Here is a 6,818-nt window from a genome sequence, read left to right as displayed (position 1 = left end):
TAGGGGCTGAAAGGTCTGCACAGAAGAGCTGTGCATGCTCGCGCTCTCGCGCTCTCTCTCTCTCTCTCTCTCTCTCTGTCATAATTGCTAATTTATAATTTATACTCTCAGCTATTTCCTTTTTTTTTTGAGGCGGAGTCTCGCTCTGTCGCCCGGGCTGGAGTGCAGTGGCCAGATCTCAGCTCACTGCAAGCTCCGCCTCCCGGGTTTATGCCATTCTCCTGCCTCAGCCTCCCGAGTAGCTGGGACTACAGGCGCCCGCCACCTTGCCCGGCTAGTTTTTGTATTTTTAGTAGAGACGGGGTTTCACCGTGTTAGCCAGGATGGACTCTCAGCTATTTCTAAAGAGGATTTTTTTAAGTGAAATAAAAGATCAGAAACCAGTTAGGGTATAGGAATGAGCTAGATGTACTAGAAAGTTGACATGAACGTTTGTTAGAGCTGAATAATATAGGGATATAATACAGTCATGTAATAAATTACACTTATGACAACTGAATAATAATTTCCAATCTGAGCTTCCTACCAGCAGAGGCAAAAAGGCCCCACATATTCACCTCTTCCTGTTTATTTTGCCAGCCATTTTTCCCTTCTTAAAGTTTCTTCTCTTTATCCTCCCTTGTTTTCAGATCCACTGGGAGAAGAAAGACCCCTCTCCCCCATTTTCTAGGTATCCATATCCCCCTTGCAAGGAAAGAACAGCATAAAGTCAAACAGTTACATGATTAGCATGATGGAAGCTTCAGCCTGAAGAAATGAGCCTACACAGGCCTTAAAGGTCCCTCCTACACCATCTTTTTGGCTCCTTGTTCACAGATGGAGCAGAGGGTAGGACTTGAAGGCAGGAGACAGCCTTGACCCCACAGAGGGAGCAGTCCAGGCCTTGGCTTCAGGGAGTTCCCTGGAACCTCATTGGAAGGCAGACTCCCTTCCCTGATGACTTATACATTAATTCACTGAATCCCCAGGACGGCCCTGCAAGAGAGGCCTTGTTTTTTTTTTTTTTTTTTTTTGAGACGGAGTCTCGCTCTGTCGCCCAGGCTGGAGTGCAGTGGCCGGATCTCAGCTCACTGCAAGCTCCGCCTCCCGGGTTCACGCCATTCTCCTGCCTCAGCCTCCCGAGTAGCTGGGACTACAGGCGCCCGCCAGGTCGCCCGGCTAGTTTTTTGTATTTTAGTAGAGACGGGGTTTCACCATGTTAGCCAGGATGGTCTTGATCTCCTGACCTCGTGATCTGCCCGTCTCGGCCTCCCAAAGTGCTGGGATTACAGGCTTGAGCCACCGCGCCCGGCAAGAGAGGCCTTGTTATCTCCAATTCACAGATAGGGAAACTGAGGCCAAGAAGGGGAAATGATTTGTGCACAGCTACCCAGGTCCCTTTCTCTGAAGACACGGCCTCAGGGCAGGAGCCCCCCCCCCTCCCCAAGCTGTGGATGAGATGCTCAGAGTTCTGAGCTGGGGAGGAAAGGGGCTTCTGGGCAGGCCCCAGCTTGGTCTGGAAGGATCAGAAGATGGAGACTTGCTCCTCTCCCCACCACCCCACAGATGCCAGTTGCCATGACAACAGGGCCTCCCTTACGAGGGTGTTGGTTGGAAATTTGCATTTTAATGGAGACGTAATTAGAATTAAAGGACAGAGATTAGAAGGGACAGAACTCTCCCCATTCTATCCCCTTGGGAGCCAGAACCCCCACTACAGAGATCTTAAGGCCCCAGAACCACCCACTCCCCACACTGTCCCCTCCCAAAGCCCTATAGGGATATTTTCTCTGCCACAAAGTGCTATGTCTGTCCCCACTGCCCACATGGGGATAGCAAAGCCCAGAATAGAGGAAGGACTTATTCTAGATCTTACAGTGAGGTCAAGTTCCCAGAGCCAGGTGCCATCCGCTTTGCCTAAGGACCTCCCATCTGACCCCAACCTACTGGTAAGTCTTCAGGTACAAGTTGGCTTGAGGGAGGGGTGCTTGCTTGCTAAGGGGCCCCCAAGTTCTCCCCTGAGTCTCCCAAGCTCACCCCTTCCACTCCCTGTAACCTCTTAACATCTCATGGCCCTGGGGACCTGGCAGGACTGGGCACTCCGCCCCATCTTTCTCCAGGGACTGGGAGGGATGTGCCCAAGATCACACAGCAAGCCGGCCGCAGTGGCTCACGCCTGTAATCTCAGCACTTTGGGAGGCCAAGGCAGGCAGATCACCTAAGGTCAGGAGTTCGAGACCAGCCCGGCCAACATGGTGAAACTCTGTCTCTACTGAAAATACAAAAATTAGCCAGGCATGCTGGCAGGCATCTGTAATCCCAGCTACTCGGCAGGCTGAGGCAGTAGAATCACTTGAACTCAGAAGACGGAGGCTGTAGTGAGCCAAGATCACGCCACTGCACTACAGCCTGGGGGACAGAGCGAGACTCGCTCTCAAAAAAAAAAAAAAAAAAAAAAAAAAGATCACACAGCAGCTTAATGGCAGAGCTGCATCTTTGGCTGGTCAGGGTGGAGACATTAAAAGACCCCACCTTAGACCCCACCCGGGGGTTGCTGTCTGACCCCAGATCTCCATGGATAATTTCCAGTAGCTCTTTCTGTGTCTTCATTACACCCTTAAAATCAGGCATGCCACTATTTCACCTTTCACATCATTGGAAAGAAGCCACTTTGCCTCTGCCTGGATGCCCTGAGGGGGCTGCTGTCCCTGGGGCTGGTGGGTACCACCCTGAACCCTACAGACCCTGGACGACAGACTCACACTTGCTGACAGTGTAACATGAACATGTGGGCACCACTAGGCCCAGCGGAGCCCTTTATTCACCCCAGATGCCTACCTCCTGCACGTAGAGTGGCTTCTGGTTTATGCTCAGCAAATGCTGGCTGGTTTTTCTCCTATTGGCTGCTCCGTCAGTGGTATCGGCAGATATTTATTGACGGCACAGATGATTAAATGCCAGGTCTGGTGCTGAGCACATTTCATGCCACTTCACTGCACCTCCAACAGACCCCAAGCACCCCCTCGAAGCTCAGAGAGGTGAGGTAGGCTCCCAGGTCACACGGCTACTAAGCGCCGAAGGCGGCGTCTGAACAGGGACCAACGACTCCAGGCTGTCAGGTGTTACTCCCTGTGGCCTCCAACCTACCCGTGTGTGAGCAGGAGAGCGTGGAAATCCAGCAGCCACATACAAGTGCAGGTCACATCCACAGACGGGGGCCCAGGTCCCACCGGCACACTGCGGTCCACAGAGCAATCACTGATTTACAAACTAGAGTGCTTATTCTGCGTCCAACGGAATTCCAAACGCTCGACACTCGATCCTCACAGCGGCCCTATGAGGTAGGGATTATTATCATAGTCAACTCATAAACGAAGAAACTGAGGCACAGAGAGGTTGTGGGACTTGCCCAAAGTCACACAGCTAGTGAGTGGAAAAGCCAGGATGTACAGCCTGGTTCCAGAGCAGGCGCTCCCTTCAGACCACAGGAGCCCAGAGCCCCAGGCGCCTCCCGCCTCAGACCTGTATGGAGGACTGGACAATACTCTCTAAAGCCCCCAAACCTCAGAGGAGGAAACGGGCTGGGGGGGAGGGCAGCTTGCCTGTGGGCACACAGCTGTGTGAGCCGAGGCCTTGTGGAAACCGGGGCATCTGTGCCAGCCCCAGACCACCAGGACACCCTCTCCAGCATTGCCCACCTCCCAGAGACCCTATGGCCCCCTCTCCACGGGGCCACTGGTCTGGAAGCTGAGGGAACACGCTCACACACATACTCTTGCTTAGGACCTGGAGACTGGGGCTTGAATCCTGACTCCTGCTATTTTTTTTTTTTTCTTTTGAGACGGAGTCTCACTCTGTCGCCCAGGCTGGAGTGCAGTGGCCGGATCTCAGCTCACTGCGAGCTCCGCCTCCCGGGTTTACGCCATTCTCCTGCCTCAGCCTCCCGAGGAGCTGGGACTACAGGCGCCCGCCACCTCGCCCGGCTAGTTTTTTGTATTTTTTAGTAGAGACGGGGTTTCCCCGTGTTAGCCAGGATGGTCTCGATCTCCTGACCTCATGATCCGCCCGTCTCGGCCTCCCAAAGTGCTGGGATTACAGGCGTGAGCCACCGCGCCCGGCCTGACTCTTGCTCTTAAAGGGCTGCACAGCTCTGCAGGAAGCCCACCTACCTCTCAGCCTCCCAGGCCCAGGGAAGTTAAGCTGTTCCAGGGAGCCTGGGAGGAGACACAGACAGGGCATGGGGGCCGAAGGGCCCCTTACAGTGATTTTCCTCCGTGTGGCCAAAGGCCCCAGTGAGGGGATCAGGGGCAGGCAGGGACCCAGTGTGGAAACAGGCTCAGAGCAGTGACGCCGCTCACCCAGGGTCATGCCAGGTGGGGAACTAGCCTGGGAGACCTCATGACCCGCCCTCCCACAGGGAGACAGGAAGCAGCTGTCCCCCTGAGCTTGACCCATCAGGGCCAAGACTGGCAGGTCGCAGGTGCCCAAATTCGGGCTGTGGCGTGACATGCTTGGGCCCAACAGTGGCTGCCCCTGCCCATCCCGTCTTGCCCAGAGGGAGCAGGTAGCATGGCAGCGCTGTAGCACCCTCTGCACGCAGTCCCTGGGCGCAGACCCACCCAGGCCTGCCCTACACGGCACGGTATTGATCCACCGGTTCTCACACCTCTCCTAGAAAGGGGCTGCTGCCCCGCCGAGCCCCATCCAACCGATGAGGAAACTGAGGCACTCTTTGTTAAGGGATTGCTGGGGTCACACAGCTCCCAACTGTCATTTGCACAGTTTTCAAGAAGGGACCTCGCCTCCCGTCTTGGGCAGCCCAGGCTGGTGACTCTGCCTTAGCTTCCCCAGCCACTCCTCCAGGCCAGGCTGCGAGTGGGAGCGGGTGCGGGACAGCAGGAAGCCGGGGCCACACGGTGCTGGCTGCAAGGAGCCAGCCGAGGCCGAAGGACGTCCGGACCCCCCCCCCCCCTAGCCTGGGTAGCCGCAGCTGAGGCCTTGTAGTCGCGCCGCGCGAGAAAGCTGTCCTGCGTCGCCACCTAGTGGCAGAAATGCGCCCGGCCCCGCGGATGTGCCGATTCCTCCGCGGGAGGCTGGTTCAGCGCCTAGCCTGCCGTCCTGCCCGTGCCCGGCTGTGCTGCGGGAGCTGCAGGGGTCTGCCCAGGACGTTGGCACACAGAGAACTCCTCCACCGGGGGGACTGTGGGCTGATCAGCCCAGATCGGGAGGAGGACAGAGCTTGGTCCTTTGCCCGCCTGAAAGACTGACTCGCTGCACATCCCACGACCTTCTGGGCCTCTCAACCTAGCAGCTCACTGGCGCCCCAAACTCAGCTCTCATCCACTCATTTCTTGCGTTTCTGGAACTCGTACCGTATACCAAGCACTGTTCCAGGCGCTAGGGATATAACAATGAACAAAACAAAGATCCCTGCCTTGAGGAGCTTATGGGTGGGGAAATAGACAACACTTGATACACATAGTAAGACAACTATCCGGCTGTGTTAGAAACAGGAAGGAGGCGTATGTCTGAACAATCACTGGGCTCCAGGCCCCCCACTCCCCTTAGGACAAAATCATGGAGTCTGAGGCCTTTGCGACCCTCCAGCCCAGCATGGCATCCTGAGGGGCCACTCGTGTGTCACAGGGGATAGGTCCTCGCTACAGCGGTCTCCGCCTGGACCAATCCCCACTGCCCATACGTGGTCAGCTCCTCCTCACCCTCCAGGGGCCTACCTGACCCCATGGCTTGACAGGCCCCACCCAGCACCACAGCACTGCTCTCCCTGGTGGCTGTGGCAGGAGCGCCCCCACAAATCCTGCGGCCAGGCTGCCAGTCTTGATTCCCACCTCTGACTCCACCCGTGTGACCCTGGCCTCTCCGTGCTTGTTTCCTCGTCTGTAAAATGCAAAAGACAATTCCAACCTGGAAGGGTAGGGGGGATAAACGAGTTAACAAATGCAAAGCACGTAGAACAGGGCCTTGACCTTTGAGTTTGTGTTGGTTGGTATTATTACTATCTAGCTGATGGGGCTTAGACGGTGTGGTCTATCCCGGAGGACCAACTCCAGGTCCCACACTCTGTGCTGTCAGGTACACAGAAGGCCCTCAGAACCCGGCTGAGTGAACCCAGTGGTCCCTTCTGATTCACGGTTCACTTATTGCGTGTCTTCTGCATGCCAGGTGCTGGACTGCCAGCTGCAGATGGAGCAGCGCACAAGCCAGGGCTCCTCCCCCAGGTAAGCAGTGTCACTTCTAGGCCAGGGGGCTCAAACGTTTTGGTCTAAGAAGCTTCTTACATTTAAAACTTCAGAATCCCCTCACGCCTGTAATCCCAGCACTTTGGGAGGCCGAGGTGGGCGGATCACTTGAAGTCAAGAGTTCAAGACCTGCCTGGCCAACATGGCGAAACCCTGTCTCTACTAAAAATTTTTTAAAAAGAAAATTAGCCGGGCGTGGTGGCGGGTGCCTGTAATCTCAGTTACTGGGGAGGCTAAGGCAAAAGAAGCGCTTGAAAAAAAAAACAAACAAAAGAAGCGCTTGAACCCGGGAGGCTGAAGTTGCAGTGAGCCGGCACTGCACTCCAGCCTGGGCGACAGAGCGAGATACTGTCTCAAAAAAATTAATTTAATTAAATAAAATAAATTTTAAAAATTCAGGATTCCAAAGAACTTTTGTATGTCGGCAATTGATATTTGCCATACTAGAAACTAAAACAGAAAAAATTTACATATTCATCAATTCACTTAAAATAACAATAAACCCATTGCTTTGTAACATAAACAACATATTTTGAGAAATAATTGTATTTTCTTTTTTTTTTCTTTTTTTTTTTTTTT

The sequence above is a fragment of the Rhinopithecus bieti genome, unplaced genomic scaffold (genome assembly GCF_001698545.2).
Source record: "Rhinopithecus bieti isolate Rb0 unplaced genomic scaffold, ASM169854v2 scaffold_51734, whole genome shotgun sequence".
NCBI classification, from domain to species: Eukaryota; Metazoa; Chordata; class Mammalia; order Primates; family Cercopithecidae; genus Rhinopithecus; species Rhinopithecus bieti.
This window is presented reverse-complemented; position numbering follows the sequence as displayed.